The sequence below is a fragment of the Pelodiscus sinensis genome, chromosome 20 (assembly GCF_052426305.1).
Source record: "Pelodiscus sinensis isolate ZL-2025 chromosome 20, ASM5242630v1, whole genome shotgun sequence".
Lineage (NCBI taxonomy): Eukaryota > Metazoa > Chordata > Testudines > Trionychidae > Pelodiscus > Pelodiscus sinensis.
Genome location: NC_143071.1, coordinates 9,893,277 through 9,904,616, shown reverse-complemented (window position 1 = coordinate 9,904,616; position 11,340 = coordinate 9,893,277).

Below are 11,340 nucleotides of genomic sequence, written 5' to 3'. Positions count from 1 at the left end.
CAACATATGTCCAGAGTGCTCTGTGAGCTCCTTACTTTTGGAAACTTTCTTCCCAAATCCCATACAGGCCCACCAGACGTTTAGTCCCAGTGCTGACACATCTTCCAATACTCATATATCATTTGTATGTGATCTTGGGTTTGATCTTCCCCACTGCTAGTCTGAACTCCCTGGAAGTCATGTATAAAAGTGCTTTGACCTTTCAGGAAGAGAAAAACTTCCTAGGAATGCAGCGTTTCATTCTGCATCAGTCTCCTTTGCAGATTGTGCCAATCACTATGCTGAAGCATTGTCCTGACTGTTGAGCATTACAGTGGACCAGATGACAACATTATGGTAGATGCAGATGTGTATGCCCAGATCAGTTCATCATCTGGGTTGTATCAAGCCCGGGAGCCATAGGGCTGACATCTTACTGCTGAGAGACAAAGAGAGCTCTCCAGAGATGGAACAGTTTTTCACTGCAGCAATTGAACAAGCAGAAAAGTCTAGACAGAAGCTCTGCTTGTCACTAAGACTTCCTCTGGCAAGCAGAGACAATGCTTGTGTAAAAGGTCAAGCTCCAACCAATTTCTTCAGGCAAGATGGAGCTCTCTGTTCTGAAAAGAAAAAAAATAGAGAGGATGTCTCCACCCATTGCCTAGCTGCTGAAAGGAGGACAGTAGTTTGCAGGGACAGATACCATTGTCCTCTCAGACTGAGTTTTGGGAAATGAGGCATCTCTGAAGGGAAATCACTACAACCATGGCTGCAAAAAAAAAACTAAGAGGACCCTCTGCATTTGGTAGGATTTTCCAGTGGTTAGTCATTTACCAAAGTTTGATAAATCCAGCAACAGCAGATTAGTAATTGAGGCACAGATATTTAATTTACTCCTGCAGCTATTTTGTTTCTGCATCATGTCCTGCTGGATAGTGATGTCCTCACGTTACTTTATAAATGTAAGACATGCAAACTCTTTAAAGAGTGGATAGGCATTGGAAAAGGCTTACTGGGTGCATATGGATAGCTAGATGCTAAAAATCCCTACAAGAAACAAATGTAATATTACATTGAAGTGAGAAGGCATTGGACTAGTGTTTAGAGCAGGTGACTGGGAGAATGTTTCTATTCAACGGCTTGTCACCAGTACTAGAAGATTTACCCAGCGTTGCTCAGGTCTTTAACTCAAAAACACCTGTTCTCCATTTAAATCATTGTTCTGGGGTGGGGCCGGGGATGAGGGGTTCAGTAGGCAGGCTGCCCCAGGGAGAGAAGACAACCCCAGCCCTCTCTCACCGCAGAAGCTTGGTGCCAGGTGAGAAGCGCCTGTCCATGGCTGCTGCAGCTGCAAAGGGGAACAGCCGGGAGAGGAGTGCATCTTCCCAAGCGAGGGGACACACAGATACGTAGACAAGCAGACACATTCTCTGAAATATACAGTAGATAGCTGTCCCTTTCTCCACTCCTTGCCCCTGCTGGCCCAATAGGGTGGTAGCTGTCCTAGTCCTCATCTCTGGCCCTTTGCTGCCCCCCTGTGGTCATTCTGCAGTATAACGCCCTCCTACCAGACCCTTTTCCATGTTATGAGAAATGAGGGGGCGATGCCCCCGTGCACTATGTTTGCCAACCCCCTGCCCGCGTCTCTGGGGGAGGCGGCCCCGGCTGTCCCCCGGCTGCCAGAGATAGCCGGGCTGAGGTGCGGAAACCCCAGCCTGCCTCCTCCCCTGTCCCCCGACTGCTGGGCAAAGGCCCGGCCTGCCCTGACTCCCCACACCAGCCGTTGGGCAGGGCTGAGGACAGATCAGCCCCCCACCCCGCAACCTGTATTTCAATGATTCCCCTGCCTCCATTCCTGCACTCACCATCCTCTCTAACCCCTACCCCTTCCCCACACTGCCTACCTGCACCCCCACCGCCTTCCTCCATTCCTACACCCCCATCCTTCCCTAACCCCTCCCCACTCCCACAGTGCCCATTCCCCTGCCTCCATTCCTACATCCCACTTATCCCTCCCATCCCCCCTTACTGCATCGCCCATCCCTACATACACCCTATCCCCCTTCCTCCCTCCCTCTACACAGTCTGGTCCCTTCCACGAATTCATTGAGCTGCGTGCCCTTCCCCCTAGGAGCACCACCGGGCTGGGCAGAACTGCCCTGGCCACCACAGCAGGAGCCACAGCCCGTCCCCAGCCCAGCCTTTCCGCACAGGCCTGGGGCAGCTTTGCTCCATGGTGAGCCCTGGGAGCCGGGAGTGCAGATAGACTGCCCTGGAGAGCTGGGGAAGCGGATGGGGTGCGAGACCTGCCCAGCTTGTAGCTCCCTAACAGTACCACAGAAGGTGAGATCGGAAGCCTAAGTGCAATGGACTGCAACACAGCCCTACCAAAGGCCACATCATCCCTAGCCTGCAGGAAGGGGATAGCATATCCACTTTCCACCATACTGAGTACCCAACGATCTGAGGTGATCTGGGACCAGGCAAGGGAGAAACGGGAGAGCCTGGCCCCAAAGGGTGGGGTTATGTTGGAGGCTGGAATGCTGTCCTCGAGCATATTTTCAAAATGACATCTTCAGCTGCTGGTTAGGGGGTGAAGATGATCCCCTTTCCGAGTCAGACCTAGAATCTGCTTCTGTTGTTGTTACCATTGTTACCTCCTTCTGCCCCGCTCGGGTCTAAACTGTTGTTGGAAGGGTCTTGGGGTAGCCCTACGATGTACGGGCCTCCGTTGTGGGGCCAGGTATGGATTCCCAGTGATTTTAGCATAGCCCATGAATCCTTAAGGCTATGTAGCTTAGAGTCGGTCTGTTTGGAAAACAGATTGGTGCCCTCAAACAACAGGTCTTGTAGAGTGTTTTGAACTTTGGGAGGGATTCCCAACACCTGAAGCCAAGCACTGCCTCTCATGCCTACCCCGGTAGCCATAGTACGGGCAGCAGAGTCTACTGTGTCTAACAGCGCCTGAAGTGCTGTGCATGAGACCACTCTTCCTTCGTCCAGCAAAGCCCCGAACTCTTGCCTCGCTTCTTGTGTGAGGCGTTCCTTGAATTTATCTATTGCAGACAGCGTGTTGTACGTGTATCTCCTCAACTCGTGACACAGAGTTGAGCCTCCACGATGCATAAGTTTTTCTGCCCAACAGGTCCAGCTTCTGTGGTTCCCTGCTCTTGGGCATAGGTCCAGGGGGCCCTTGTCTCTCTTTCTGTCCCACCACCTGGTTACCAGCAAACCTAGGGTAGATGGGAGTATAGATGTTCATGTCCCACTTGCAGGATGAAGTGGTGCCTCTCTACTCCCTTCTTGGTGAGCATCATGGAGGTGGATCCTGGTCGTCGGTCACCTCTTCTGTCTGCACCCCCAAATTTGCCACCAGTTGGCGGAGCAGGTTTTGGTGCGCCCTGGCATCCATGACGGGCATAGAAGGTGAAGGTTCAGCCAGTGCCTCATTTGGCGAAGAAGAGGAAAACTCTCGGCGGAGGATGTGCCGGCTGTTGCTCCATCGCCTGGGGTTGCAGGGCTGCTGGCACAGTGATTTTGCACTCTGTACCTTGGCCTTCTGCACCTGGTCTGATGGCCTCCCTATATGACGAATGCCCTGCCTCTGAAGCTGGTGTCCTGGTCAAAGGGGTTGCAGAGGGAGCGCTTTTGGACTGAGCCATCACCGAGGAGTGTGTGGATGGCTGAGGGCCCTGGGCCTGATAGTACGCCCAGGGAGTCCAGAAGGGCCACTGCTGTTGAGGCTGCCATTGTGGCAGCCAAAGTTGGGGGTGTCAAGACGGGTGCCAAGATCGGGAACAGTGCCACAACCTGGATCAACTGGACTAGACCCTGGAGCAGACGGAGTCAGCATCTGATTCGGAGGAGATGATATGTGCCTGCCCATCACTATCGATTTCCCCCTATGGGTCAGTACCGGTAATGTGATCGGTGGTGGCAGAGGTGGCATTGAGTGTGAGTACTGGCTCTGCACTTGTGGTACCGAGGAGTAGTACAGTCCCCTCATAATGGGTACCAGGGAGTGCGGTGCCATGGGAGGTGGTGCTGATGCAGATGGAGCCCTGGAATCTGGTGGTGCTGGTGCCGGTGGTATCGACAACACCGATACAATTACCGTTATGGGGGGCTGCTGTGGTGCTGGTATCGGCACCAGTGAAGGCACTGGGGCTGGTGAGTGTGCTGGAGCTTTTGGTAGCACCAGTGACATAGCTGGTTCTGGTGCCAGCGGAGAAGGTCAGTGCTCGTCATCTGCGATCATGACCGGTCCCAGGGATGAAGTGAGCTCTATGAGCTCACATGCCGCATCAAAGGCCTCCTGTGTCAACGGGCTACCGGATCTCTTCAATGTCCACATCCAGTGGGGTATTCTCCCTGCACGTCGAGCTCAGTCGGTGCAGTCGTGGTCTGGGAGCCTCCTGACGCGCCAACTTGGCCAGGTGTTCAACCTTGTGGAGCACTTTAGGGCCGTGCTTTGTCAGGGATCTTCCCCCATGCTGCCTCTTCCTCGACGGAGCCAGGGACTGTGACCAGTACCTTAATCATGAGGGTTTCGCCAGTACCATGGATGGCTCTCTAACAGAAGCTGACACGCTGTGTATGCCTGGTGCCACTTCCGGTGCCGCTGGTTGAAGTGCGGACTCCGTTAGAATGAGCTTCAGGCGGGAATTGCATTCCCGCTTTGTTCTTGGTTTGAAGCTCTTGCAAATTTGACAACTCTCAGTGTGGTGACCCTCCCCCAGGCATTTTAGACAGGAGTCATGCGGATCATCACAGGGCATAGGTTTGGAGCACCTCACACACAGTTTAAATCTATGTGGCCCAGGCATCCTCTCCGCAGGGGAGAGAGAAATGGGGAAACTTCCCCTGACAAGAACAATCATCTGAACAACTATTTACACTAGTAAACTAATCTAAACTACTAATACTGAGAACTGCGTAACAGTAAGGGATAGACTAACTATGTAGTCAAGCACTCCAGCTACCGTAACGGGCAGTAAGAAGGAACCGAAGGGGAGCAGGGCTAGCAGGGGTATATATGCGCTGTTATGCCCTGACTGGCCCGATGGATACTCTAAAGGAAAAAGCTCCAGAGTCTGTGCACACAGCGCGCATACACCTAACTGGAATGGACATGCACAAGCACTCGAAGAAGAACTAAACCTTGTGTATCAGAGTTTAAACCAGTATATAATTTAGAGATAAGAGGAGACTCTGATGTGGGGGGCTACTTATCCCACATCTTCTTGTTAGGATTTCTTGCACCTTACTCTGAAGCATCTCACACTGGCCAGGATATTACACTAGGACAGTGGTCACCAACCAGTAGATCAGGAGTTATTGGGAGATTCTGGAGTCTCTGACAGATGATCCTGACTGATTTGGCTGGGAAGCTATCAAGTTCTGGCATTTCAGCTTCCTGTCTCCTCACTGCTGTGTTGCTCCTATCCAGTGTCTTGGAGTTGCCCTGCCCCGCCCCCACCAGGACCCTCCTGCTTGTTGTGCAGGGTGGAGGAGAACATGAGGGGTCACTGATGTCAGGGTGTCCCTCGTCCCCGGCCTCTCTTTGTACCACATCTCCACAGAATGAACAGGGAAGGGCCTCGGAGAAGGAAATGTGGTGGGGCAGGGCCGCGAGGAAGGAAGCAGGGCAAAGGAGCCCTGGGAAGCAACATGGCCTGAGGGACGTGCTGGCTGCCAGAGGCTCCATATTTATTTTAATTTCTATTTTCAACTTTCCGCAGACCCCCTATAGTACCATCAGGGGTCCATAGATCACAGGTTGGGAACCACTGGTCTAGATGGAGCTTGGGTTAGGGATGTAATAGTGTAGTTGATTAACTGATTAATCAATAAGCAAAAGCTTATAGGTTAATTCTATAAATTACACACATACCTTCCCACCAGTACATTTTTTAGCAGACCTGCTAGCAGCCTGGCTCAGTTCTGGCTCACGTTGGGTCTGGGAGCTCAGCACACACCCCCAGACAGGAGCTGCTGCCACCCCACACTGCTGCCTCTGCATCAGAGGCAGCAGCCCAGGGTGACAGGCAGCTGGTCTGCGAGGGGAACTGGTTTTTAAACTTGCAGACCAGCTCCCACCTGGCACCCTGCACTGCTGCCTCTGATACAGTCCTGATACTCTCAGGAGTGGGGCCAGAGCGCACTGGTTGCCAGCCCCACCCTCAGGGATATAGAATAGTTGAGTAACCAATAATTCATGAGGTTAATCGACTATTCAATTAACCGATATATAACATCCCTAGCTTGGGTATGATCCTACATTGCAATTCCTGGGATGAGACAGGGGTTTGAATGAAGGAGCCTATGGTGGTAGTAAACATAGTTGTCCAAAGACTATCATCTCATGCTTCTTATCTGGAATCCTTGAGGTCAAGGAGAGTTTTGCTTGTGGATTGTGTTAGAAATACCTCCAAAGATAAGTTCAGGTACGAGATTAATTCAGGAGGACATATCCAAATAATGATAAATAGCCTTCTTCTGGGGACCTCTCCCTGTGCAGGAGCTTACAACACTTTACAGTAGTAAATGAAGACTCATAATTCCCCGAGGATGGGAAACGTTATCCTCAGTGATGGAGAAATGAAAACACAAAGAGCTGTAGGGAAGGTCATGAAACAAATCTTTCAGTGTCAGAAATGGATCCAGACCAACTGGCTTTCATTCCAAAACTGAACCACCAGGCTGCCTCTTCATTTAATAGAACAGTTTTGTAGACAGTAATATACATATTATTTCAAAACTTCAGTGTCTGAAGAACATAGATTCTATTATGCCACTGATGGAGCAAAGCACAAAAGAGTCAAATATAACAAAAATCCGAATTTTCCTTTCACTTCCTTCCAGTTGTTAAATCCAAGTCAGCAGTTTTTAACTGCAACAACTGTTGGAGTGTCATGAGACATTTCCATATCCCAGAATTTGGATGAGCTGCTAATGTGCTTGACTCAATGGTGACATCCAATCTTCCAAATGTGGAAGTGATTTCAGAAGGGGGGTGGTGGAAGAGAACCAACCATCAAGTCATCTGTTATTTTGTGTAGCTAAGTGTATGTTTTCCATACTCTATACTACAAGCCAGGGTCACTTAAAGGAGAGTGCTGAAAAGCCGAGACCAATTTATAAAATGCCATTTGCATAGTTCATCCTAAAAATGACAAGAGGAATTGCAAGTTGGAGAGAGAACAGCCTAGATACTTAAGAAGGGCAAAGGGACTATTGAAGTGCTAAATGTAATCTGAAGCAAAATCTGTCACATCCTTGGCTTTCATGGCTAAAGCCTCTGAGGGAGGGAGAGAGAGAGAGAAAGAAAAAGAAAAGGGTAAAATTTAGAGGAAGCATAAAGTCCAATATGAGGCTTTCATCCTGCAATAGGATCCAAGTGGATGAAACAGTCTGGCGCTACAAGCCCCAGTGGCTATACCCTTCCATGGCTTAGAATCCAGGCTTCAGAGGAAATGCTTTTTTGAGCAAGTGCTCTTTGTTCTGTAAAGTGCCTAGCCCAAGTTTTACATTCTTATGTCCTTATAGTCTGACTCCTATTCTGTAAGAAATTGAACCACTTCCTACCTGAAAGAAGTAGGCTTGTTTAGTTAGGATTAGGGATGTTAAATATCAGTTAATTGACTAGTTGAGTAATCTCATGAATTCTTATCTGTTAGTCGACTATTCTGTAGTCCCCAGGGGACGGGGATGGCAGCCAGTGCCATTCCACGCGGGGTGCCAAGTGGGAGCTGGTCTGTGAGGAGTGCCACTTAAAAAACCAGCTCCCCTCACATACTGGCTGCCTGTTGTCCTGTGCTGCTGCCTCTACATCAGAGGCAGCAGCACAGAGTGGCAGCAGCCCCTGTCTAGGGGTGGGGGAAATGTGTGTAGTCTATAGCATTAATCTAAAAGCTTTTGCTTATCAGATAATTGGTTAATCAGCTATACTACTACATCCCTAGTTAGGATGGTTGTGTAATATTTATTCCTAAGGTTAAAATGTATAATTTTATAGATTAGCATGGCACATAGTGCTACAGGTTGAACCTCTCTAGTCTGGCATGCTTGGGATCTGACTGGTGCTGAACCAGAGAATTTGCCAAACCACGGGAGGTCAATATTGTCTAGCAACATTACCAACACTTCCACTGCTCACTGGGCCCTTAGAAGACATTAAGAGGTAAATTAGAGCTAAATAACAGCACAGAACACTGAGAGCCAGGACTGAAGGCTGTAATCAAACTTTCGGGACTGCAGGGAAACTTGGCCACACCCTTGATAAATCCTTCTAACAAAAATCATGCCAGACCATGGATGTTACTGGACCAGAGAGTGACAGATTAGAGAGGTTTAACCTATGGCAGACAAAAACTAGGCCTCCTAGACTTATTTGATGTACAGGTTATTGGTTATATTGGAGAGAAGATACTTTTAAGCTAAATTAGACAAAAGCACTGTAAGGCTCTAGGGGTATGTCTAGACTACATCCCTCTGTCGCCAGAGGAATGTAAATTAGGCATACTGAAATTGTTAATGAAGCGGGGATTTAAATATCCCGCACTTCATTTGAATAAAAATGGACGCTGCTTTTTGCCGACATGGCAATTTGCCGGCAAAAAGCAGCAGTCTTGATGGGGATCAGTCGACAAGGAAAGCCTTTTCCAACCGATCCTGTAAGCCTCGTTGCATGAGGCATAAGGGATTGATCAGAAAAGGGCTTTCCTTGTCAACTGATCCCCATCTAGCAAATTGCCATGTCGGCAAAAGTGGCGGACATTTTTATTCTAATGAAGCACGGGATATTTAAATCCCTGCTTCATTAACAATTTCAGTATGTCAGTATGGCGACAGAGGGATGTAGTCTAGACATACCCCAGGAGACAGACTGGATGACCCATTATATCTTTAACTTTAATTTCCAAGATGATTCATTTGCTATGAAAGTTGATTTTACCAGACACTTACCAGATATCTGATGTCTTCCTGCCCCCAGCTGCTGCACATTTCTCAGTCTGATTGAACAGAAATCTTGCACAATTGATGGTTCCCCTGTCCTAGAGACCGCCCCCCCCAAAAAAAGTACTTACCCTAATTCTGATCTCAGTGCTCATGTTTAGCTATGAAAGTACAATACAGATAGGATGAGAGCTTCAGCTTCAGGAGGACAGTAAATATGCAGACCAATGAGGGAGAAAAAGATCCCAGCTTAATTCAGGTCAAATGTTGCTATGCTGTTTTTAAGGAATGAAATACAAGTGCTTCAGTTTTTAAAATGTACTCTCTATTATAAGTTACATGGACTGCACCAGTGTTACTTTTCTAGCCATTAGGGGAAAGAAATGACATACAGAGGGAATGCAAGGCCTTCCCCATTCCTAGAGAGTCTGTCTAGAACGTCAGAATGTTGAATTCTGTCCATGTGTTATTTCCTGCTCCTAACTGGGCAGGGGAGGAGCGACGGGAGAGATGTACTGTAACATGATATTGCTGCTTCTGATTAGCAGCAATACAAGCGTTTTTTCACAGGATGGCTTTGAACAGAATTGAACCTCTGCAGCCAAAATCAAGTAGCAATCCACTGATGAAAGAACTACTTTACACACTAACTAGAACAGCTGTAAAAGTGATGTGATTTGGAAGATGGATAAGTACTTTGAAAATTAGTCAATATTTTCTGATATGACCATGGCATCTATTCTTCCTCATCCTCACAGAGTTGTGGTTCTCCAACTTTTCTGTTGATGACCCCTTTTACCCAGCAAGCCTGTGAGTGCAATCACCCCTTATAAATAAGAAAAAAAATTAAAAGATTTTATTATAAAGGCGGGAGTTGAAGCAGGGTTTGGGGCAGAGGCTGACAGTTTCCAGCATCTCAAGAACCCCCGGTTTGAGAACCCTTGCAAAAGAGCAAATTTTGTATCCATGCAGGGTTCTACTGATATTACAGAATGTTAAGGTTGAGCTAGACTGTTCTGAAGACAAAAGTCAGGCAGTCTTCCATTTGTTTCGTTCGCCCCCTCATTTTTTTTAAAGTTACATTTAGATATTAATCCCAAGTTTTCATGTAACACTGTGGTCACCAACCAGTAGATCGGGAACTACCGGTAGATCTTGGAACCTCTAACAGGTGCCTCTGAGTGGTTTGGCCAAGAGGCTATCAAGTGGACGTCCCCCCTCCCACTGCTGTGCATCTCCTGCCCTTTGCCTTGGAGCTCCTCCCCTCCTATCCCAGGGAGCCTCCTGCTTGCTGTTCAGGGCAGGGCAGGGCAAGGAAGGTGCTGATGTCAAGGTGCCTCCCTCCCACTCTGTATCCTGTCTCCACAGAGCAGAGAGGGGGCACAATAGGACTTGGGAGGGAGTTTGCTGGCTACTTTTGGGAGTGGAGTGGGGCGGGGCGGGGCCTGCTTTAGCCCCACTACACCAACACCCAGGAGCCATCTGAGGTAAGCAGTGCTCAGCTTGAGCCCACCTCCCAAACTCCTACCCCAGTTATGAACCTCCTCCTGCACCGCAAACCCCTGCCCTAGTCCCAAGCACCCCTTCATCCAAACACCCTCCCCGAGCCTGCACCTAGAACCCCCTCCTGCATCCCAACTGCCTGCTCCCGGAGCAGCTCAGAGCCCCTGACACTCCAGATCCCTTGATCTAGGACAAATTACAAAGGATGAATATAGGCAAATAATACAGGAATTCAGGGGTAAGATTAGAAAGGCGAAGGCACAAAACGAGCCCAAACTAGCTACAGGCATAAAGGGAAACAAGAAGACATTCTATAAATATATTAGAAGCAAGAGGAAGACCAAGGACAGGGTAGGTCCACTGGTCAGTGCGGAGGGGGAAACAGTAACAGAAATCTTGGAAATGGCAGAGATGATTAATAACTTCTTTGTTTCGGTCTTCACTGAGAAGTCTGATGAAAGAATGCCTGACATAGTGAATGCTAGTGGGAAGGGGGTAGGTTTAGAAGACAAAATAAAAAAAGAACAAGTTAAAAATCACTTAGAAAAATTAGATGTCTGCAAGTTACCAGGGCCTGATGAAATGCATCCTAGAATACTCAAGGAGCTGATAGAGGAGGTATCTGAGCCTTCAGCTATCAACTTTGGAAAATAATGGAAGACAGGAGAGATTCCAGAAGATTGTAAAAGGACAAATATAGTGCCCATCTATTAAATGGGAAATAAAAACAACCTAGGAAACTACAGACCAGTCGGTTTAATTTCTGTGCCAGGAAAGATAATGGAGCAAGTAATTAAGGAAATCTTCTGCAAACACCTGGAAGATAATATGGTGGTAGGGAATAGCCAGCATGGATTTGTAAAGAACAAATCATGTCAAACCAATCTGATAGCTTTCTTT